The sequence below is a fragment of the Actinia tenebrosa genome, unplaced genomic scaffold, assembly GCF_029948245.1.
Source record: "Actinia tenebrosa isolate PJP-AT-01 unplaced genomic scaffold, QUT_ActTen_1.0 PGA_scaffold12__29_contigs__length_12842862, whole genome shotgun sequence".
NCBI lineage: Eukaryota > Metazoa > Cnidaria > Anthozoa > Actiniaria > Actiniidae > Actinia > Actinia tenebrosa.
This window is the reverse complement of record NW_028292572.1, coordinates 9,040,462-9,066,450: the sequence shown is the minus strand read 5'-3', so window position 1 is coordinate 9,066,450 and position 25,989 is coordinate 9,040,462. Positions and strand designations below refer to the sequence as shown.

Sequence of the window (25,989 nt, the reverse complement as noted above, 5' to 3'; positions counted from 1 at the left end):
TTACACGAACTCGGTGTCTGTCGATCTTTTTTTCCTGTTGCCATCAATCAAAAATAATTAGTAGATATTTTTCACATTTTTGACTGGCTCTAGTGAAAAACCAAATTTAAACAGGCAGCTTGTAACTACTGAGGTCAACTGATATTGAAAATTGCTCGTAATCTATCATTTCATATAATGAATAGCTAAGCAAGAGCGCAGCCACCAATGACTCAGACGTTATTCAAGATTTCAGTTCCTACTAATGATCCACCGCGGGTAGAGAATTTGTTTCATGATGGAAATGGTGATGGATTAATTGAAGATTAGTCTGTACTTGATATATGAAGCTATACACGTCATATACTAATGACGTCTTGATTATTACAACTGAAATGTTTTCCTTTAAAAGCGAATCTAGAGAGTTTCACGTCAAAACAAAACGAACAAATGACCATCAACACGGCTATTTGTTTTTCTAGAAAGATACTATTTCAAGAATTTGTCAAAAGCCCCTTCCTGTTAGTTAACTATTTGAAGAAGAAAAACCCTTGTTTTGAGTAGACGAGAAACGTCCGGAGACAACCTTACTGAAAAGTCTTCAATCATTTCTAATAATAGTTCTCCACCTATTGATCATCAGCATCAAGTATATACTGAATGTACTTATGTGCAAAACCAGAAAAGACAGCCTCTATTAAATGACAGATATTTAATATTGTCATCTAGTGTTTTGGTGAAGCAGACGCCGTTTTGGAAAAGAATAATTCACCTGTTAAAAATAATACAAATTAATACATGAATAATTGATAATAATTACAGTTCGTTCTGACTCCAGAAATTGTACAAAAAAATACATAGATATTGGAGAATATTTATATCTTCAAGCCAAATAATCGTATAAAGATTTTGGTTACTCATTCAATGCCGGGCGTCTTATTTCTTAGTTCAATTTGAATTTTTAACTCATATTTGGGGATATTTCATAGAAAACAGCAATGATCTGAATTAGGATTACAGAGTATTGGAACATGTAGAAAGACGTCGCTAGAAAACAAATAACCCATGCTATTTTCTACAGTTACCTTACATTGCTGCATTTCACGGTAATAATTTATAAACAATAACTCAACAAAGGTTATTTTTCATCTTTTTCTTCGTAAGGTCGAGCGGCAGGCTGATCGGGAGAAATTTAAAAAATATATTTTCATAATTCCGATAAAATCAGTTTTTTTTCTTCTTTCTTAATTAGAATTTAAATTTTATTTCATAATAATGCTGGGAATTTCGAGTTCTTTTCGTCGTAAACAGGACAACAATGACGAAATGAAATGCAGCTTGAAACAACGAACCCGGAATCAGAGTATTCGGGACATGAACGGAGAGTGGTCGCAAGCAAACAAAAAAAATGTTTACTTACTTTCTGCAATTTATTTTACAGAGTCTATGTTACCAGAGTGCAAACAATATGTCCATTACTAAAATTGTTCAAAATATTGCTAGTTAAACAAAAGAAAACAATAGAATTAGCATAAAATAAAGTAAGTTAGTATTACTATTATTTCACGGATATATTGTTATGGCAGTGTTATTCTTTTGCGCGTTCACGGTGTCATTATCAACTTAAAAGTTAAAGGTTATTTGCAGAGTTCTGCAAGAAAATAACTGGACCTTCAATTTTTATCAATAGCCTGGGTTGATCAAAGTCAGGGCAAGGCTAACAAAAAGATTTACAGTTTGATTTGGAATTTAGTATTTTATGTTTTGCGGAAACACAGAAAAAACAATCGAATCAAGGGAAAGCCCTAACAAACCCTACTCACATGTGATGCCGAGTCCAGGAGTCGAACCCAAGAAGTGATAAGCGAATGCACCACCGCTATTAATAAAAGCGGACATGGCGACTATATTGGTTTTTATAATGACAAATATTCCGTTAAATTCAACCACGAGGCTGCTATGAAAAATGAAAAACAAGAACATACATTAAAAATAAATAAATTCAACTCTGGACTTGTCACTTTTGTTAAAAGGACTGAATTACATACGTAAATGTCTGGAATCAATAATTTGTCTACATTGTGACAGATGTCGAGACAAGTGTAGCTTGTTTTTCTTGGTTTTGGCATTCTATCAGTAAAGGAAGTACGACTGCTATTTTGAATTCAATTATAAAAGTTTCGTAATAGTTGACATATATCAACAACTATCTTGAAGTCTAGTAGAATACTCCATAACTTAGATGATATCACGTATTGCGTACAGGCAAGCATTTCCTTCATATAGTTAACAGATAATTTCGTACTTCTTTTGCGAATTTTTGTTGCTTGTCTTAACAAGGTAATAAGATGATTATGAGGTATTATGAAAAGACAAGGCAATCTAAAAGAAACATCTCCATCAATAGGTATTTTATATTGTTATTTCTTATTTTTCTGCATATGTGAGTAAAGCTCACGAATTAATCCTCCAAGACTTAGATATTGTCATTTATCATCAAAAGATGAGCTAATCTCAAAGAAATCCTTAAACTATTAATATTATGTTATATTATTATTCATTATATTTCTGTGTAAGTAAAACACACGATTTTTTATGCTCCTTCAAACATTTAGATATTGTCAAGTATCACCAGATTACCTCGATTGAAGAAACCTTAACGCACTAAGATAATATCTTATGAGTATCACTTATTTTCTCGTGAGAATTCGAGCCTTACTCCCTACGCTTGTTATCAAACAAAATTTACCTCATCATCGACTTTGAGTTTTTACTGAATTACAACATCTCAGAAGATGGTTCCCAGAATCCTTCGCGGTACAATAATGGTTTAGCGTCGACGTAAATCGTCTAAAATGAGACTTACTAACGAGATTTATGCCCGAAGTGATCCAGCTATCGCAATTAACTTCGATCTTCTTGCAAGAAATACAAAATCCTTCCGCTCAGCCAGGATGAAAGGAAATGAGTAACCACGCCTTGGTACTGTTGAGTAGTTTGGATGTATGGCGCGTGCTACACAGGTCTTATATGAAGATATATGATTAAATTTATATCATTAAAGATTAAAATCGATAGCCCTCATTAGCCGGAACCTCCATGTCAGATATCTTTGTTGAACGTATAAATTAGTGTCTAAGTAATCATATCAGACGAATCCTGCACGTCGAGTGGTCGATTATACTACAGATTATGAACTAAGTCATACTCACTTCAATTGATACTACATATCAATATATCTATGTATGTGTGCGTGCGTGTGTGTGTGTGTGTGTGTGTGTGTGTGTGTGTGTGTGTGTGTGTATGTGTGTGTGTGTGTGTGTGTGTGTGTGTGTGTGTGTGATATGTATCTATATATGCTATGCTGATAAATTTAGGAGAGGTCTTGACAAAACATGTCTATCCCTTTCCGTATATTTAAATGAACAATTAGGTTATCGGACTTGCTTTGGTCAATCTTTAAACTACGTAGCTGATCCTAGCCCTACGAAACAGAGAAAGCAGATCAGTTCTAAGCTAATGATTAGTATCACGAGAGGTTAAAAAACGATTTCTATTGTCATTGAAATCTGGAACATTCTTTCTTAATTAAGCTAAGATTATCCCTGCTTTATCGAAACTCTTTTTATAGAACTTTAGATATAACCACTAGAAAATAAACAAGCTAGGTGGGAGTGGCTCAAACAGTTTAACTAAAACTGTCCCTGTGACCTGTAACTTGGCACGTACTTACATGAAACATTAAATAATGTTCAGCTAAACTCTAACAAAACAGCTTATGTAACTATTCAATACCTTATATGAGTCAATAGCTAGTGTATGCCTGAGGGATACCTCTTGAGAGGCTAACTGTACAACCAGCTTTTTATTTGTGCGCTATTAGCCATTCCGAGGTTGAAAAAAGACCGACTGGGTTGAGTTGGCATGGTAGTGCATTGTGGGACTGTTTTATAAGGGGGACAACGTATACGTTTTCTTGGAAATATAACCCCTAAAACAGTCTCACAATGCACTGATATTTCAACTTAATCCAAGGCTTTTCTCGACCTTGGAATGGCAAAAAGTTGATACAAACTTGTATTTTGAATATAGCTAGGGTATCACGCGGAGCCTATGCGTCCGTCCGCAACCGAGACATTTCATACCTTTTTTATACTTTTTTAACTGAGATATGTTATCAGTCTGATACATTCTTTCCAGTTTAAATAGAGATATTATTATTATTTTGATCATTATCATAAGTATTATTATTATCGTTATTATCATTATTATAATTATAATAATAATAATTATTATTATTATTTAGTAAAAATACGCAGGTGATTATAGAAAATCTCGCGCGCTGATTGGTCAAGAAACTCACACTATCACACGATAATCACCTCGAGCGAAAATCCAAAATGGCGGCCAGCCGCTATGTTGCTGTTACCGGGAAAAAATGCCTTTTATCTTCTTTTTTTCTTTTTTTGAAAGAATCACCTGTGTATTTATACTAAAACAATTGTTTGCCTCAGGCTCAGTAATTATTGGGGAATATTTACCTCGCCGCTCGAAGACTCGCGTCTCGGTAAATAGCCCCGATAATCACTTCGCCTTCGGCGAATAATTGTTAAATAATTAAATTATATAGAACGAATGGAACAATAGCGCAGCGCAACCGTGACGTCATAAAAACGAAGACGAAGGCGAAATTCGGACAAACAAACTTACAAGTTTACTTTCAGCAGATAATTTTCACTGCCGATCGCAGTTGATCTTAGTTTACGTGGGTTATTATTGTAACTTTAAGTAAAAATAATAAAATCGGTTCGTATAATCCTCATAGCGGTTAAACAGAATGCAATGTTTGTCCGAATCTTTAAGCTATTTTTAGAATCAGTGCGCTGCGCCATTAGTTTGGTGCCGTGTGTTCGTTTTAAAAAGGATGAGCTAAACTCAGCGGGGAGAAAAGTTTCTCAGTTTCTGAAACAAATATTTTTTAAACCTTTCCGAATCCATGGCAAGAACCAGTGGGATAATTATTTATTGAATTGATAATTTATTTGATAAAAATCGCTTATTTATTAAGGGTGTCTGTGTGTGGTAATCTTAACGATGGGCCACACTCTTCATTCATACGCCACTTTTATTGTCCCCTCAGGAACATATCGTAGTCTGTCCTTGTTATTTTAACGTGTGAAGAAGCCAATAACAAGGAATCGAAATACTTTTACCGTTACTATAACAACAAGTCAAGCTTAGTTTGAGGTTGAAAAATATAGATAACATGTTGCTATAGGAATAAACCATTCTTCTCGACTCTCCAGACTTTTAGGATTGTTAAGATTATTTAATCTTTCACGAAATTTCATTTTGAAATTAGAAACATTGTTGCAAAAATCATAATAGGAAAATGAACAGAAAGTAATAATAAGAGATAAAAGTTTTTCCCCCGCAATTTTCTCTAAATTATAAATGCATTGACTCGTGGCCGTATTGTTCTTCCATTAGGCAAAGCTCTTGGGGATTTTCCTTGTTGTCAAAGATATTTCCATATCAATCGAAAGTTGTTTAAGGTTTCTTTTTTCTGTTAAATGATAAGAAAAACGTCGGTATGACTTGTTATGGTACTCGATATTTGTGTCCTCCCTGTTTTTCCTTTCTTTGTTCATTCATTCGCTCTTTCATTCATTCATTCATTTATTTATTTAAACTCTTCAACTTTTCATATCTATTGCCTGAAGTCTTTATTCAATCATTGATTGATTCATTCTGATTTATTCATTCATTTTACATTTAAAGAAAAAAATAGAAAAAATGAAATAAAATAAAGCAAAATAAACAAAGAAATAAGGAAAGGGAAAGAAAACATCTGACCAGAAAAACGAAGAAAAAAAATATAGGGGAAAGGAAGGAAAAAAGTAGCCGATGAACGTAACAAAAAAAAAAGTTGCCAAAGAAACACGAAAACAATAAACCCTCTCTAATGATGATGTAAGAAAAGCATTTTTACCCAATGTTGATTTTGTACAATATCACTTTCTTTCGTCTGGTGTACTGAGTAAAGCACCGTACTCATCTCAGCCACTCTTATGATAAATATAAACTGAACTGATCCAGACTTAGTGTCATTACTCATCTAATGACTGTAGTGGAGTGGAAATGGTAAACGCTTACGATATTTTCGCTTCGGCGTTCTTTCATCAGTTCTCCTGTGCAAGACTACATGGAAAATAATATGTTGTTTAAAAACTATTAAGAGTTGAATAATCTGGATTAATATCAAAAAGTCAATGATTAATGACTGCGTTGAATAGTGTGATTCTAATGGCGAGAAGAACAACAAGGTCAGCTGAGAAGATGCCGTGCTCAGTTAGACTTGTATGCTACAATTAAGTTCGTTTTCATCTCATTTTACACATTTGTGAGAAATTATATCAAATGAAGAACGTGTCATTATTTTCAATTATACCACTAGCGATGTAGCTAGTGATTGAACAGACACAGGCAAAGAAAATAAAAATAAAAAATGATAAAGGAATTCTTTTAGAAGAATAGCGTACAAATCTTGCTATTGGTAATCATATGGCTTCGAGTGCAATTTGAAATTAATTTGCGCTAATAAGTTTTTCAGAGCTACAAAATAGCACGAGCCCGATAGGAAGAGTACCATTTGAGCTCTTTGAAAAACACACGAGTGCAAATTAAATCCAAATTGAACAAGAAATCAAATGAATACTCATTAATAATACACATGAAAAATTAATGAACAATTTTTCATTTGTACTGCAGTGCAAATTACTCTTTTCTCCTGTTATTGTTTAACAGCACTGCTCTTAGACAGTCAGAATCTATTAAATGTTTCAGGTATTATATATTAGCAGTATCGATATTATCGATATCCTCATCATTAGTCATTATTTTTATCATCGCCATTATTATTTTATTTTTAATAGCGGATTAATATTAGTAATATATAATACACCATATTCATACTTCTAAAAGATGAGCTATTCGTATTCAAAAGAACATAACATTATTATTAGACTTTTTTCCTCAAATGGCCATCGCGTGCGAGTGGTTGTACTTTTCGTACTCTAGGACGACTCTCTTCGATTCATGATTACCAGTCCCACGCGGTTTTCATAGATATGAATAAGTTATATTGACATACTGTTAACGTCTTTTCAGATAGGAATATAGCGAGAAAGATTAAGTAGCTTTACAAGGAATATAATGAGTATATATACACTCTGTCTAAACACGTAAAAAAGCCCTTTAAAAATGTCTGAAATTTAACCCAGGCAAACGACACCAGAAAATCATCTATAAAACTGTATACGTTTACACAGACACCTACTTATCTACTTATATACCTTGCCTGTATTGACGAAAAGGAAAACTGGTTCCAATTCGAGAGTCTTCGATAAAACAGAACGCGATAAAATTCATTAAAAAACGGGGGAAAAATGATATCAAGTCCGAGATCCACTTGGAAACAAATGTATACGTTTCCATTTTCTTGGGACTATAAGTGAAATGCCTATTATGTGGATAAAGATAAATAATCATATACTAGCTGAAACCTGGCACTTTAAGATTTATTCGTCCCATAAATATATACAACTAAGATTGTACAAAATCTTAGATCTTCCTGTTATAGAAAATGCGACTGCTTCCACTTCCTTAGCAATTATATAAAATCATTAAATCCCCAAATTATAATAAAATAAGCTATAATTACACAAGTTTAGTCAAAAAATCTATTAAAAAATATGTACAATTATCACCACACAAAATAGTTATTCTTTCGTCTTCCTGTTTCATGAATGCGCGCCTCCCTGATTTTATTTCCTTGGGAATTTCATGGATTTCCCCAGCTTGACGTAAAAAGTGGAAATAGTGTCGGAATACCGGGAAAATTAAATTCTGGAAAGACGGAATATTCCATTTGGCAAACCTTTCTGATTAGGTCGCATATCTGCATCAAATTCAAGTAGTTTTATTTCTTTTGAACATGTCCTACACATCCGCTATCACTAAACAAGGCCACTTCCGAAAATATTCATATTTACTTAAAATCGTTTTCCAAACTCCAAAATTATCTTAAAATAGGAAATGAATGAATGAAAAAATTCCGAGAATGAAAGATAAACGACCCCATGGAGAGCACAGAGCTTTGGGCAAGTTTAGATGATGATAGATTTGATGAATAAATAAATAAATAATTAAACAAATACAAGTGAATTACTGTATATAGGAAAAGTTAACAATGAGTTCTATAATAATATTTTCAAAGTTTGCTTCAAAAAAAAAAAAAAAAAACAAAAAACAAAAAAACAAGGGTATTTTATTCTCGATTTCTAATAGAGAAAATTGTATTTAATTTAAAATAATAAAATATGCGGCATTTTTACGGGGTTTTCTAGATTATTTAGATAAAATTATGACAAAAAAAAAAAAAAAAAAAAAAAAAAAAGAAAAGAAAAGAAAAAAATTAATTTACTGTACAAATAGTTTCGCACAGACGTCGAGTCTAAGTCAAAATACCAATCAAATTACACCAAGAAGAATATCTTAAACTAAGCTAATCTTGATTGAGGGGGCCGTGAACTTCAGACAGTGAAAGGTTTTGCCAAGATTTCCTGATATAACGATCATGGCAACGAGCTAAAACTCTATACATAGTCTATAACATACATTATTCTTCTATCTTGATCCAAGCTAAGATAACGATTTCCTGTTGTGGGACGCATTAAGCGCAAAAATGGCTTATTTATAAAACAAACACTTTGTCCATAATAATCTAATGCCTTGCATATCTAGCGCGGTGGTGCCGAGGTTTATCAGTGGCACTAGAGTCAAGATTCAATAGACTTAGGGTTGCTTTTGTTAGAAAACAATGAAAAAAGCCTTAGAAGAAACGGTTGTTTGGCACACCAAAAAACTAATCAGTTAGACAATAAATATGCACTAACTCGTGGATCTTATTGCATACATTACTAATATATTAGTAGTTGAGTTGAGCAAGAAGTGTATTGCTAGGAAGAGAAAAAATATATAACACTTCATTTTGGTCTAAGATATCGGCAACTTTCCCTTGAGAAAGAAAGAAAAAAAAAAAAAAAAAAAAAAAAAAAGAAAAGAATAGAAAACACCAACAACAAAAAAAGAATTCAATGAATGATTTGCTTGAGAGATATGGCGTAGGTTGTTTAAGAATACGTGAGTATAGATGGGTCTATCGAGACACTGAACGTCACTTCACATCATTTGAAGTCATAAATTACAAACACAGGTAATACCAGAAAAAAATAAGAAAAAGAAATCTGAAATCAACTTGCGAATTAAGCAAAGCGCATTGCATAGAGCCGTAAAGTAATTTGTGAAGTCATTTACTGAATACGAAAGAGTGTGAGAATCGTTACCTTCTTTAAAAACCTCAAAGAAGCCTCAAAGCTTTCGACAAAACCTTTCTCAGTGACGATCCTTGGACGACCAAGCTTCCAGATCTACGACTGCAAACAAACTAATAAACGAAACCTTTCACTGGATCATGAAGGTGTTCCAGCATTGATTAATTGCTATTTTTTCATTGGCTACCAAACGACGGTTACTTTTTCTTTCGTTAGTGCTAATCAGAGGTTTCCAAGGAAACGATTTGCGTAGGAAAAGACGTGCAGTCGAAAGGCAAAACCAGATATTGCAGACGCCTCTTTGAAGGGAGGAAAGCTTTAGTATCCAATGGAAATAAAAGGGATTCGTGCTTATGATGGAATATTGGGATATTTAACGAAATATTGCATTATGCGCGAAGACGTTTAGGTTTTTACCAAACACAAGGCAGAATTAGTGACTTTCTGCTCACTTAAGAGCTAACGGTGACGCAAATAAGCACAATAATTAAAACATCTACGATTGATAATTAAAAATACGCTGAAAAACATATAAATACTTCATATGCATTGTTTTTCTATTAACACCCACGAAACACAGTTATTTGGGGTGATAAATACAGGTGAAAAACGCCGACCCTTGGAATAACAAACCACACAAGGCAGGACATAATTGTTTTAATATCGCTGGATCTAATGAAGAAATTGAAAACCATATTTGGTGGCTTTGTTTATTAACGTACTGTAATGAAACGGATATTTCTGTACAGGCAATAGTTATGAAATTACAAAACCGTCCAAATCGTATATATTCAAAACTCCTTTCTTCATGTACGGACGTAATTAAGCATAAACAAAAGCTTATAGTTCAAATATAGGATTGATAATAACTGGGATTAAGTGAGATGTAATTATAAGTCAACCGTTAATACATTATAATCGTATATTCAGAATGCCGGTTTGTTAGGGTTAAAAGGTGTCAGTTAAGAAACAGACATCTTGATTGTATTCATGATGGACCGACTCTAGCAGATGTTGCTTCAAGGACCACTTTCTGGAGATCTTGTTTCCAGTAAAATCCAGAAAGTATTTTTATGCTAGATTTATTAATAGAATGGAGTCGACATGCTCCATAACAACTGAATTGAGGAAAATCGGCGTGGATGCAATCAAGCTAGTTTCGTTTCATCGTCTTCATTTCTTGTCACTTCTTTCTTTCCTTCTGTCTTCTTTACTTCTCTCTCCCTCCTCCCCCCCCCCCCCTCCCCCCCTCTCTCTCTTTCTCCGTCTTCCCTTTTCATTGTCTATCTTTCTTTTCTTTCTTTCTTCTCGTGCTTAATTACTGACTTAAAACTCTCTTTTCTTGAATATATTTATGAATCGTCTATACAAGAAAGTAGCGAGCGTCGTCAGGTAATAAACCATGAACGAGCAAATTGCATCAAACCTAAAGGCACGACTTATTAATTTTGTATCCAAAACAAGGAAACAAGGTAGAATCTATGCTGTTGTATACTGACTGAGACAGACAATCCGTGGTCGTGGGAGATCTGTTTTACGGGGTCGATAGCAACACCTATTAAGACTCTTGATACTGGGTAAACTGAACAGAGGTCACAACGATGCGAGATTGTTCGAAAACAGGCCATCTGTACAAAGTGTCGAGTGTTTTAAAAATCCCCTATATCAACTGCAAGTTACTTAGAGCCTTAGTTGCGCGCAAGCATAAGTGCATCAGTGACTCAGGCCACTATCTGGGAAGATCGAGCAACTGAGAATTGTACAGTGTAAAAATCTTTAGGCACCCAAGATTACATGGGCAAATATAACCAATTCGGTACTAATACGATAAATCAGTATCCTTGGCTAAGCACGAACTGAGATGCAGTTTAAACGACACACTACAGCATTATGTCCTTTGTAAGAAAGAAGCACTTACAAAACGTATTGAGTGGTAAATACAAAGCAACTTCATACAGCCCTTGCAGATTAACTTCCAGTTAGTGAGTCTAGTACGACGTGCTGTTTTTGCGTGGAGAAAAGGGTGTATATACAACTTTCAAATGATTAGAAAATTATGTTTCTTCCAAGTACATATACAAATTTTATTAGCCGAGCTTTCGCGCAAAATGCCCTTGCACTAATTGTGCGAATGCTTGGCTAATAAAATTTGTAAATATACCTGGGAGGAACAAAATTTCTAATGACTATTCCCGCGTTTAACCACACCAACTAGGTAATAATGTAAAAAAATAAAAAAACAAACAAACAAAAAAAAAAACAACAAACAAACAAACAAAAAAAAAAAAAAAACAAAAAAAAAAAAACCCAGATAAAACGTTGACTAAGATTTTTGGACTAAAAAGTTTTGTTACAATTTACCTGCTACAGTTAGTTGCTTTTATATAAAGGCTCAATTCTTCGAGTAGTGAATCCTTGAACGAACTATAACGTACTGCTTCTAATAGCTCTAGTAAAGAGCCACCTAGAATAAGTATGTTAAGTGTATAAGCTAGCAATATACTCGAGTTTCCTGTAGTGTTATAATATCTGTTCATTCAATACCGAGCAGAGCACGTACTAACTGATAGTATGATTCCTCGCACGACTCCTTCAACTCCTAAAGTTTTTCACTTTTAACTAAGTTACAATTTTGCTGATTCATCAACATTTCTATATTCCAAAATATCTTTGTTGCGACTTGTGTTTCCCAATATTGACAAAGATGTTAAAGTTACGTATGGACAAACTTAATTTATCCTACTCCATTAAGTCCAAGGTGTTGATATTACTTGCTTTAACCTAATATGAATGGGACTTATTGTTTAACTTCTCAAGTCATTTAAAATCCGCATAACAGCGTGACTTCTTTTTTTAGCACGGGTTTAGTGGAACGATTAGTAAAGAGAACTCTTTACATTACCATTTTTATTTCAAAAATCTTGTCTAGTTTATCCACGAATGGAAGAAAAAGTTCATACATATCTGTAATACAGACTTATTATTTTGTAATGTTCTCGACCAGTAATTTAGAAATAATGAAGCAATTGTCGTTGTTATTATTTATATTATTTTTTAATATATTTTTGGCACCCTGGGTAAAATTAGGAGAAAATGCACCACAAAATAATTGAATCGCATAATGAAAATAATTTCATTAAATTTAGCACAGGAATATAATTCAAAAATAACACTAAAATTTCCAGGGAAAAAAAATTGAATTCAAAATGTCAAAAACCAGAATAGCTAAAATTGTCATGCGTGATTTTATCTTTAAAAATTGACGATTCTTTCACAAAGTCATCAAGTTAATGAGTTTGAAATTGCAGATCAATTAACACGTAGTTCGAAATCTCAAGACAGGTGATATTATCTAAATAGTGCCTCATGTAAAATAAAATTGTTAATTTTTATTACGATAAACTCAATCTTTGAAGGAGACGCCATCATGTCTCTTTCTCTCAAGATCTATTTTTGTTCTCAAGAATAATTTTTCCTGTCATCATAAGTGGCCGTTAACAAGCACTTCTACTGATAACAAGTCGTACATCTTCTACGCACACTCATTGTGATTAACATGCAAATTGTCCAGCTTTTTCATTGCTAGTCTTTCCTAGATTATTCTCTCGATGTTATTCATCGACTTGATCTTCCTCTCATTGCGATTTACGAGTCCTTTGTTTCCTCGCTCATGATAAACTGTCCTCTAAGATTAAATTAATAATAAAATTCCAACTTCTGCTAAAACTAATTGATGATCAGAGAAACACCTGTTTTTTTGCATAGAAAAATCGCAAATTTAGTTTTTAAACAAGATCAAAAGTAGCTTCCATAAGATTGATAATTCATCAGACTTTAAAGGACTATCTTCCCTGACATCCCGTTATCACCTATTCTTAGCTTTAACACTTCTTTCCCCTACCAGCAGAGATTATCTCAACGGAAAGAATCGACGGAAAGTTTGTATGAATTTTTCCTATTTTATTTCATTAAAAAATGAGAAACGAAAACACCAAAACCAATTACTAATAATTATTTTTTTAGTATACCGTGTGTTGTCTTGTCTGAGAAGCTTACCTCAAATTGCGTGATTCCTGTATTTATCAACGCTAAGCTCGTTTCGTTCTTTTCAATCGAGGGCGTATCCGTTCACAAGCTTTAGTGAGAACCGTTCAACAACCAATCAAAGGCTATTTTCGTGCTTCTTAACGAGTATTTAGGATTGAACTAGTCATGTTGCTCAAATTTATAGAGGTCTAAGTGGAATGGATGTTAATGAAAACAGGATGTATATATGTGGGTTTAGTTTGTTTTTATATATGACCTAGGCTAGTGAATGTTTCATAACAGTTCGTTTTGTAGCAGCCCTGGCACCAAGATGACCCGGTTAGCAGGTCATTCAGGAAATGGAAGCAGAATATATGTATAGCCTGCTCATATCAAAATGTCAAGTAAATACATAGATTATACTTATGTGGCAAATCAATCCGCGTCTCTTCGTGTCATGTGCCAGTCACGTGTTACGGGAGCACTGCGGTGCCTGAGATTCAATGGACGGCAAGACATATATACAGATAACAATCGAAGAAGATGTAATTTGTTTTAAGTCCAAGGACTTTTTTATTTGGAATAATAAATAGAAAGTACTTCACGAAAAAGCAAAAAAGTCTTTTTTTTCCATTCACAGTTTTGATGTGGAGTTCCGGTTCTTCAGGTTTTCATTAACCTGACACGATGAGATCAAAGAAAGCGACCTAATTATCTATTGTCCACATAACGATAGGTCTATGAATCATGACTGTTCACCGGTCCGATATACGAGTCAAAAAGACACTTTAACTAATAGTAAAAAAAAAAACACATCGTATTTGAACTGTGAATAGGCATAACACAGCGATACTGGGTGTACATGGAATGGACTGACACACTTGCCTCGAGGCTGATTAACTGTAGGAAACCACACTTTTATTTTTTTAACAAACAACAGTTACATCCCTAACAGGAATGCCCTTCGGCAGTATCTGCATTAAATTAGCGATTATTCCTCAAGTGCGACAATCTGAAGTTTATAAATCCGCCTGTTATGTCTCAAAGAAGTGCTATTTTGGCAGAGTAGTTTTGTATGTGTAAGGCTAGTGAATTACTAAGATAAATGTATATTGGGCTCACTATGGTGTGGTAATTGCGCCATGTCACGATATATGAAGTGATTTGCTAACGACTCGAAACCATAGAATCCAATCGTACAAGGGCGAGTATTATTATTAAAGAACCTTGAATACTGAATAGGATAAACAAAAAAACATAAAGGAAAATAACCTTAACGCATTATGGAAAGAGAGCAAATATATACAAGGAAAGCTAAATTCGCGCCCTTTTTGTAATTCAATTATTTCACTAATATCATTTTCTACAGTAATAGCTTCCTCGCTGCAATAACGTTGTATAAGAAAATTAGCTGGATAAGTACAGCGCGATGGAAGGATTCCCTAATGTTAAGTACACTAAACCCTAGCATTAAGAAGCAAAAGTGTCTTAAATCCGCTAGACAATTTTATTAAAGGAAAATGCGTAAGTGCATTGGCAAATGGAACCCGAATCGCACGGCAAAATTTCTAAACATATTAGAAAATGAGGGTAACGTTTCAATTAGAAGTAAATGAATGAAAAAGAAAAGTGAAGGAGATCTACCTTTGAGCGTGATGATTCCCGCACGAGAACAAACTGGTGTTGATTTTCGATCTTTGACGTGAGTTACAGCCGCGCTTCGTCCAAACTGAAAGAAAAGAAAAGAAAAGAAATTCCTTGACTCAGTAGGCTTCGATGAGAATCCGGAAGACTCGAGGTAATGGTTAACGTGAGAGTGTCACAAACAACTCCCTAAATAGGCCGGGTTCAAATCCGGTAATGTTGGCTATTTCGGTATTAGTTGCACGAGCTGAATAATTGCTGATGTTTTGCACAAAGATGACAAGTTACTTCCCATGAGAATTTTCTACTCACGCGGATCAAGCCACGGAAATTGGATATAAAGCTTGCAAAATCAAGGTGATTGAGTGCGCGCTTTCTTTATACTTCGGCGGTGAATCAGCCGGTGAATGAGGCTAATTGAATACCTGTGGGGTAAATACTTCATACATGATGCATTGGGGAGTATTTATTTATGGTACATTATGCAATGCCTTTGGTTTTGTGATGAAAATTGTATAGGACTGATCACATATATGAAGTATCTACCTTACCTGGTACCCTGCAAACAGGATATATCACAGACGCATTGTCAAACATTTGGTTACGAAGTTTCGGTTCCTTTATTGGAAAAAAAACCCGAATCTGTCAATTGCTATCTTTATACATGCTTTGCTATATTCCTCAATGTTTTTCCTCTTAAATTTTTTTATTAAATTTGAACTAAAGACAAAGCCTCAAAGTCAACGTATTTATTTTCAAAGTTTTTTGCCAATTAGACAAATTTACGTGGTGTACTACAAAACGTGCCTGTCACTTGAGAGTTGTCAGATTCATTCTGACATACATGTAAACCTTCACAGTGGTCTCGTATTCAAACGCGCGATAAAAGCGCCCACAATCTCGATGTTTTCACGATAAACCAACTTTTATTTATCAAGAAATCTTAAAAAGAAAAATCTGGTTGAGACTGTCATAGGAAAGTGACCACCAATGTTGAAGCTCTTGAAGCTCATTGGCTTAAGCACAGTAAAGCCAACAAAACCCTTGTGTCTAATGATTTCTATCGGTTAAGCCTGTCAAATATCATGCATTTAAAGTTATTTAAACTAAGATCTACAGATATATTCTGCTATAACTGAGATTTTGCGGTTGTAACTGTGGAAATCTTTAAGACATCTGTGTAAAACACAGAAGCAACTTGAAATTTCTAGACTATCTTAGCACACCACCTTATAGTTGGTTTGTAGTTTTGGTTAGCCAATTATCTAGAAATAAAATTATTATAATTTATGCATCTTGAAATAGAAAGAAGATTCCTTGATCAAATCTAGCAACTTGTATTATGTCTTCTATTGTCTTATACAAAACTGATTATGATCATTGAAGATATGAAAACGCTTGTAATAAGCAAAGCCTCAAACGTAGCTTATTCATAGCCCTCTTCAACTCACACCACCAACTCTATTTTGCGCGAAGTTGCACATTAAGAAACCACGTTCATTATGACCTTTCTAGAGCTAAAATTTAGTGATAAAATCAAGTCATATTCTTACAAGTTTTGCATTGAAAGTTTTGTAATATTGGTATTAAATCGATCTTTACTGAGTGAGAATGCTTTGCACTATATGTATTTGTCTTTTTGTGAGAGGGTATGTAAATAGCTTAATCAGTTGGAATCGAATGTTTTGTAACTGGTATGAAATCCATCCTTACTGAGTGAGAATTCCTTGCACTTGATTTCTGTGCGAGGGTGAGTAAAGTTGCCTTCAAGGACAAATAGAAAACTGTGAGTTTGAGGACTGTTGTAGTTACAAGTCTGAGCAAATAAGAGATAAAAAAGCAGATACAAGAAAAGGTTTTAATGTACACTTACACAGTTAACGTTAAGATATCCTGTAAAATGTATAAATAATAACAAGTTCGGCGATTCTCTTTTCCAAACCACAAATGCAAGCTAATTTATCTTTCGTCATAATCACTTTACCCAAAAGTCTAGTACGTTATTGTTGGCCAGGGCACGATTAATCTGCACCTATTTCCTCGTGGGTGGCGGTAAAATGGGATGATTCTCTATGCGGATGTATTAACAGCAAGGTATTATCTGAAGCCTACTACATAACACGGTAATGTTTCTTGAATATTAGCAGGAATTTATTATTAGTGTGATGCAAAGTTGTTTAAAGTTGTAGAAACGACAGGAGTAAAGAAGGTGTATAAAATGAAGTTACTAATATCATGTGGCCTGAAATGTTAAACAATGGATTATTAATGGGCCTGAATGGGCCTTTTGCAACAGTGGGTCACGTGACTCTACCCCCCTAAAAGAGAGAAATTGTGTCAAAATGAACCTCAGAAATGAAAAGAGCACCTTGATGTTAGTAAGAAGGAATAGTTTTAGCTCATATTGTTGACTTTATGAGAAAAAAAAACCAAAATATAAAATGGGCTATTTTATGAGGACTAATTTGTATGGGAAAATGTGCTGGATGGCAAGTTAAAAACGATTTATAATACCTTTATATCCAGATAGACTAAAAAGCACTTGTAGCGGACATTTTAAATCGTATTTCATCTCGTTGATTATTATAGTTTCAGGTTGGTAGACCTTGGCCCTGTTTTATAGAATCAATATGGTTGTGGGCGTCATTTTGAAGGCGTTATTCACTTGATATAAACATAAAACCGTTATCTAATGAAGCTTTTCCTGGTTACGTCATTCTTCCATCATTCAAATTAGATGGTGGAAGATTTGCTATGAAAGATGTTCTTTTCTTTATTAAAAAATAGATAGACTAATGAAAAGTTAAAAAGTTGAAAGAGGAAAAGGAGGAAAAAGACAGATAAATCTAGACAGATGGAGGAAAAACAAAGATAAAAAACTGGAACGAAATAAACAGAAAATGGAACAAAAAAATAAAAATAGATGGAGAGGATGGGATTGGATGGATAGGTGAGAAAATTGGAATGGATGAATGAGTGAATAGGTAACTGATTGAGTGAATGGGATTAAATGAATGGTTGTGTGGAAGGAAGGAAGGAAAAGTTGATGGATGGATGGATGGATGGTGGACAAAACCTTAAATCATTTTGAACTTGAACAATAACCACATAATGGATGAAGATATACGCCTTAAGCATATTTTGATACGTCTATAAATCCTCATAAAATCCAAGTCGTGGACTTTAATAGGACAAAGCTGGCGACAGTTTTAACAAAAGTCGATTCTCTTTCATATATGATACGAGTTACCGGTAAAAAGTACATTTAATTATTGATAAAGCATTGTTTATGGTTTAAGCCATTATGAGAATATATTCGTTTAAGAGCCGACTGCACGCGATCTCAGTGTTACTCAAATAAACATGTTAGTAAAGTATATGCATGCCACTCAAATCACTACTGAAGTCTTATTACAGTCTTGTTTGGATGGGATTCGGGCTGGTTGTTCTTACAAGGAACAAGTAGTACAAAAGTTGGGTCTACAGATAATTAAGATTAGGTATTGTTTGGAAGGACTTAAGGGAAACGTACTAAATAAGTAAGACTCATAAGGTTGAGTAAATTCTTGTCTTAATTAAGAAACCAACTGGCTACGAAGTTTAAATTGATTGTCCAGCAAGCATTAACCATTGTACGTGGGGCACTCCCTCTAAGCTTCCTGGAAATTACTGTGAAGACAATCGTTTCAAACATTTTTGTATCCTCTATCTTGGTTGGGTGTGATGTTTAAACTCAAGTCTTCAAAATCAACATTATATTAATCATTTTTTAAGAAACGTTTGAACTGCAAATCGATGTTTTTTTTGTTTTTTGTTTTTGATGTTGTTTGACGACCAGATGAAAAATATATTCACCAGTACGCGTATCTGGTTACATCTTTGCCCTGCAGCTATACTAGAGGTCTTCTTGGACGTGGGTACTTTCTAAAATAACTTGACAGTAGTTTAATAGACTAGAGGTTTTCCTGGACATCATTTACATTTTCCAACAAAACATGGTACTGATTATAATTGCATCAAATTGCAAGTTCTTTTTCCCCCTATCAAACACGAACATGCCCTAAAGCTATACTTATACATTAAATCTATACTCCTATCAAACAAAAACATACTCTAAAGCTATACTGAAAGTCTTCCTGGACACCATTAATACTTTCCAACAAAACATGGTGCTTGTTAAAATTATAGCTTTTCTATGAAGACATAATTTATATAATATCTTTCAACAAAGCATGGTACTGATTACATAAGTGCGTCAAATTGTAAATTATAGTCTTCCTGGACATCAATTATATTTTACAAAAAGCACATAGCACTCATTAGGGTGCTGTTCATAATTAAAATGAATCTCAAGTTCAGGTTTGCCTATAAACCACCTATTTATGATATAAGACTCGAAAAGATCCAATATGACAATTTCAAAGACAGGGCACAATTTGAACCCTGAAACAACCTCTGGGCTGGTCTAAGTGGCAGGGCACGGCTTACTCACAGATTAAACCCTGAAACAACCTCTAGGCTGATCTAAGTCAGGGCATGGCTAACTCACAGATCGAACCCTGAAACAACCTCTGGGCTGGTCTAAGTGGCAGGGTACGGCTAACACGCAGATTGAACCCTAAAACAACCTCTGGGCTAATCAAAGACAGGGTACGGCTAACTCACAGATTGAACCCCGAAATAATCTCTGGGCTGACCTAAGTCAGACTAAATTTGTATTACAGATGGAACCCTGAAACAATCTCTGGGTTGATCAAATTCGGTGCACAGTTTACTCACAGATTGAACCCTCAAAAAGACATAGATAGCCAATGTGCGCGACAAGCACAAATCTCTAGCACAAAACGTGTTGGGAAAACAAGTACTTACGCTTTTTCGGTTCCTCCAAAAATTCATCTGACAATTTTTTCTTCACAAATTTCTTTGGAAATGTAAGTATTTAAACAGACGAAAATAACAGTAATGTTTTTTTTCTGATAGTTCCTTTGATTTCCCTGTTCCATTAACTGATTCCCTGGGAGGAAAACCCTCGGATCATGGTGAGTCCATATATGACAACGGCTTTGCCAGATAAAGGGTTGAATTTCATTTCAATGCAAGAAATGCCTCCTATATTTCAACAATTCGAACTTGATAACTTCCTGGAAACCATGAACTTTGCCACGAACAAAAGCGGATTCATTTGAAACTGAGTGCCAAAACAGGAAATGTATCTAAGAAGTGCACTCCAGTTCTTCCTGGAAACTGATTTGAGCCGGAAATCATTTTCTTGTCTTATAGCAATAGCGAGAACTTTGTTATGTATATTTTTTTTTTATATATGCCCAAAATGGAAAAAAATAAATAAGAAAAAAGTCCCACTCGAGTCTTCCTGGAAAGTAACTCGATTTACCAGGAAACAACAAAATGGGGTTTGTTGAACAACGTTCAACAACGGGTATTTAAGTTAAAAGAAAAGCAGCTGGAAATGTGATTATATATACTTTCCCTGTTGGTATTTCTTAGAATCACTAATCCTCTTCAGTTTGAATAGATTATGCAAAAGATAAATCTCACAGCAGTAGGGAACCGTCGGGCTGCTTGCTGAAATTGATATACTCGAAATAGTCAATGCCAATGATCCGCGAGCAAATTTTCGAATACCTTTAAATATATCAACAATATCGTGACTATTGTACTATCAGTGCCATTATTTTTAATGCGCACTATTCCTGAGTGCTGTATATCTTAACGGCCTCATTAAAAGCTATGGAGGTTTCAAAGTGTGGGTCAAATATGACGTCATCACGCCCTTTGAGAACCTGCTGGCTGCGATAAACTACAAGGGATCTGCTTATTGTCTATTAACTGTGTACTTTAGGAAATAACCTGTAATGCGATTGCAATGGATTCGGTGTAGGTTAAAGGAGGCATTACGCGAAACTTGACTCACGAAAGCATTGGATTCGACGATGTCTGCTGTTCTATCTACTGCTGTAACACTATTCTATCCCTAATGTGTGTCAAGTATACATGTCGGTTGATGTATGATGAGTCGATTTTACTATAAAATACACCAGTTATGTGTTATTGTAAGGGGAGACTTCAGACCACGTCTCGAGTGGCCAGAGAAACTCGTACAATTTCTTACATGACAAGCTATGATACGCACTCCTGACAGTAATATAAAGATATTTACGTTGATCCAAATGTATCAACCGAAACTGCACAGAAATATAACGTAATCGTATTACCGCATTTGTATAGAATCAAAAAATTATAAGAAAAGAGTGTAAAATACTTGAAATGTTCTTGCGTATCGTCGAGACACTCGAAAAACAAATAATACCATCATCAATTATCAGAAGTTAATTAGCTTATCACTCAATATGCTGTGAATATATATATTCATATATATACTATTTTATCTGGAGATATAGGCTGACAAACGATTGATAAAAAGTCCATTAGTATGAGAAAAAAGTTAACAAGAGAATGTGATGATGCTTTTTCTGGTGACTAAGTATGAATACAAAGACGCAACATTTCAGTGTCAGGGATTGTAATTAATTGGATTGAGGCGTAAAAAATATCGAATATTCTTGGTTCCTACTTAGCACTAAGAAGAAAAAAGAGTTTTTAGTTTTTATATTTTTCAAGTTTTAGAAAGTACAGAATTGTTAGAATCAAAAACAACAGATAAATGCAAGCAGGGAACTTGTGTAATACATTTGCTTGTACCCAAGGGTCAATTAGTCATACGATGCTCAAAAAAACTTCATACAATATAAAATATACATATATATACCTTTGTATAACGTTCCGTCAACCTGTATTACTAAGCTCAAACCAACCTTTTAGAATGCATACGACGCAGTGTTTAGTGATTTGTCAGATTCGCTCTTTCTCAAAGTCGTTTGGTGCTTTCAGCAGAATCACAGTTATTAATACTTGGATTATAAAAAAGTGTTTGTGTTACAAATTAACATGGAGTTGATAGATCTCTCTAGTAGGGGGTCCTTGGGGTTCTGGAAGTTCTCAATTTTATGTGGAATTGCGTTGATTGTGGTTAGGCGACAAATAGGAGCTAAAAACATGCACCGACTGAAGAACAGTAAATTACAATGTATGGAAATGTCAAAACGGACTGATAGGATGCAATAAAACTAGGTTTCTTTTTGTGTGTGAAAGATAAGAATTCGGTAACTACAAACGGGGAATGATATTGATTTCCTGTTACTATGCCGGCGTGTATTTTTTTATTGCACTAAACAAAAGAAAGTTCGGTTTCTGTGAGCATCGTCGGCTTCGTGTAAAGCCATCAAAAGTGAACACAAATGATGTCCACAAAGTTTCTCTAGCCTTTTCGTAGCTAAGTGTGATAAGATGAAATAGCATAGCATCATATTTCTAGCTCTAGGGCATACCTGGAAAATGACTGTTGTTGTCGCTAAATGAACTAACCAGAGTGAACTCTGGCTCTCTGGCTGTACAAAAAAGATTTCACTTGGTAGTATAAGATTATAGCATGTTTAGTCGTATCTTAACTACTATCTGAAACCAAACACGAAAAAGGGAAAAACATGAAAAAATCATAAACAAAAATGCGAGACCAGTGGAAATGGGCTGCAGAATAAAAGCGCAAATGTAATTATCAATTCTCGTGATTGTGAGATGCGTGTCAAGGTGCCTTAATACGCATCAACTAGTAAAATCCTCTACTGACAATAAAAGGTTATAAAACGCATTGAATACGCAATACAAATGCGCAAGAACCATCCGTTGAATAAACTACGAGGCAGAACTAGAATCAATAAATGAAGCTCGCTTGTTAAGATTAAACATAGCCATTAGAGGGAATCTTAGCTGATAAAGGAAGACGAAAAATTTGGCGTACAATTTACCAAAAAGTGATCAATTCGAGTGCAAACATCAACAGGGTACTAATATTCCTGCATCAATCAATCACCTTTTTTCGTTATATCTTTCTTCTTGGAATCTAAAGAATTCCTTAACTTTTTTCTTAATCATTTCTTTAGGCTAACCTGGCTCTTATCTAGTACTATGGCCCGCTTTTCTGCTCATTTAAATATACCTAGGTCATTCAAACTCGTTTGTACCCAGATTGATATCGGACGAGGTTATTCACAAACCAAACACTAATGGAGAATTCTGGCTACTGTTAAGAACTCGGGTGATTTTCCGGAACATTTCTAACAGAGATGCTGCCGACCTTCAGCTCATCAAAGAGAACTCAAATCTATTATCAATTAAAACTTGCCAAAGTTTTTCGCTGACAGCAGGATTATTCCTTAGAAGAGTGATAAATGATTAGAATGGGATCGTGAAGATGTATGGGCCAGTGATCATTGTTTTGATGTATTCATGCAAAGATCAAAAACAGAAAGAAATTTTGGGAACACGGATGAAAGTAGGTAAAAAAAAGTATCAATAGAGAAAAATCAATGAATCATGGATCATTGGCTTTTAAGGATTGGGAGACTAGATTCTAGAGAAATTTTGTTGACAAGGGGACATCTATTTAGGATGGGGGAAAATCTTTGTCACGGCCCAGATCCGAAGCACTGGTGTCGATAATACTTATTTTTCCCCTTTTACCTAACTTGCTCAAAAAAAAAACACAACATATTATGATAAAAGGATATCATATGTGGAATCCCATCCGGTATCGTTATCATCAAACCTCTACCCGGTACTTCCGGGATATACACGGTAAAAGTTAACCCGGTAGGTACTATGGGTATCGTATAACACCACAATAGGCTTAGACAGGACAATGGGTAAAACTACAAGAGAAGTAAAACCGCAGTATTCACAAAAAAATCGACAGGAATGATGATCCGCTTACCTCATATGAATATCAGTAGCATGGCTCTTGGATTCATTGCTTGATGTTGTTTAAAAAACTTGTGCACAACGTCTGAATTTCATCAGTTAGAATATTAGTACAATGCACTAACCGCAAGAACAAAGGCGTGCCCAGGTGCTTCGCACAGATTTAAATGAATTCAGTGGTATGATAATAATAAAAATATCGAACGCCTAGGGAGTTTAGACAGCCTGTTTGAATAAATTTGTGAGGGATTCTTATCATACGTGCGCAGTCATCACACCTTGTGCTAATAACGCCCAAAGCCAAAAAACACGAATTCAAAACCAGAAATGAATGACTTTAGTGTCAACGTTTAAAGACCTGCCCGATATATTGAGTATATGTCAGGTATTTTGTGATCTATTTGCGAATAGATGCGTATTGGTATGTAATAAAGGAGACATCTATCACTGATCGTCTACTTAGACAAGGTAACATGGACTCCCGAATATCTCCACGTTGAAGAGGACTTAAGAATACCTTGAAGAGTAGCTAAGTACTTTTGCATTAAGAGCTTATCGGTTACCCCACCATTCTAATAACGTATATACACAATATGGGTCTCTATACATGGCTTATTTATATTACTATATTATGAGGCTCTGCTTGAGATGGATAGGACGCCGGTTCGACCAGACAGCTGGAATAATCGATAGTAGGGCTGTTTGAATCTGTCAGATGGATGTCGTATTTTAAGAATCAAGAATGAATGTTTTGTCAGGAAGAAAACGAGAAAGAGTCACGTTCTTTGCTTTACCTCTTTTTTGCTAATAGGATTTAATAAACCTTGCATGGATTATAGCTATTTTTGCTTCCTTTCACTTACTTCTAAGTCTGCTTAGAGACGCGAATTACATATCTGATTATTGCTACAAAGATGTGAAGAGAAAGATAAAGAAATTAGGGATAAAACACAAGAAACGATACCCACGAAAAAAAGAGTCGTCTTTAGCTGAAATATTTCTGAAATTTCTTTTTTTTACGATTGTCAATAATTTCAAAATAGATAAAACCTTTCCGTGGATCTTGCGATTGTTTTGGCTCGCTATTCTAGGAAATGCATCATTACAAACTGAACAAACCTTGTATCTTGCGGCCACATCTACGTTATTCAAAATACCATCCCCTTGAATGACAGCCAGGGGGAGAACGCCTCAAATTCCGTCTTCTTCAAACAGTGGATCAAAATTAAAACACGCACAGATATATATGATTATAACGCCTTATACGACTAAACTGACTACACAGCAAAGTACTCTTGATTCGATGTTCGCTAGCTTTTCCAAAGACAGCATGTGGTAACGAAACTTAATAAGTTAAAAACTTAATAATCCTGCGCGGATCAGCTGCGAGTATTATTGACAAGACCTAAGATTTATGTGTAATCTTGTCATGTTTTTAAAAATCATCAGTAAAGTAGTATAACTGGTATTACTAGTGACACCTTTATGGGCCGAAAATACTTTTTGGTTTAGCGTTATATACAAGAAAAGTGTGCAAAAACCCGATGATAAATTTTCATTTCTACAAAAAGGGGACTACTAATAATACTGGTAAAATAGTACCGCATGCATTACTAGTGACGCCTTTATGGGCCGAAAAAAACGTTTTGGTTTAGCGTTATATGCAAGTGCGCAATACCCCGATGATAAAATTTTATTCATACGAAAAAGAGACTACAGCATGCATTACTGTATTTCTGTGCAGCAAGAGCCAGATATTGATAAATACGTGCGCAAAAATGATGCGGTAATTTTTGGTCCTTACGAGGCTTACTGTACTTATATATATATATATATATACTAATCAATTTACCTATTACGCATGTTCTTCTATGATTTCCGAGCCCATCCCACACGGCTTACCGCCTCATCTCTCATGCACTAATAAAGTAGTATAGCTGGCATTATTTGAGATTTATGACTCAGAGAAAATGCTCAAAATCTGATGATCATTTGTGGTTCCAAAAAACTTTCTTTTCGCTCACTAGAACACAAGAACCTGTTATGCTGAAATCCTGCTTAAGATAATTCAAATGTCTAGTGGATTTGTCCCCTTCTTCGAACGGCCTAT

General features: G+C 34.7%; 1 protein-coding gene across 10 annotated transcripts in view; it reads right to left on the bottom strand.

Annotated features, from left to right (window-relative positions):
• LOC116293246 (galanin receptor type 1) overlaps positions 1 to 25,989 on the bottom strand; it is a 115,943-nt gene that overhangs the window by 8,336 nt on the left and 81,618 nt on the right. Inside the window, exons 1-2 of one of the 10 annotated variants that reach the window (XM_089028186.1) lie at positions 24,999 to 25,061; positions 15,045 to 15,129 (exon numbers count right to left, since the gene is read on the bottom strand). The gene's annotated coding sequence lies outside the window, so the exon portion shown is untranslated. Of the gene's footprint in view, positions 1 to 1,802; positions 1,855 to 2,728; positions 2,923 to 9,386; positions 9,516 to 13,430; positions 13,482 to 15,044; positions 15,130 to 15,356; positions 15,434 to 21,831; positions 21,959 to 22,450; positions 22,480 to 23,892; positions 24,021 to 24,998; positions 25,062 to 25,989 lie in introns of those variants that run through there. The other 9 variants (XM_031700827.1, XM_031701038.2, XM_031700897.2 and 6 more) reach the window with 9 other exon arrangements.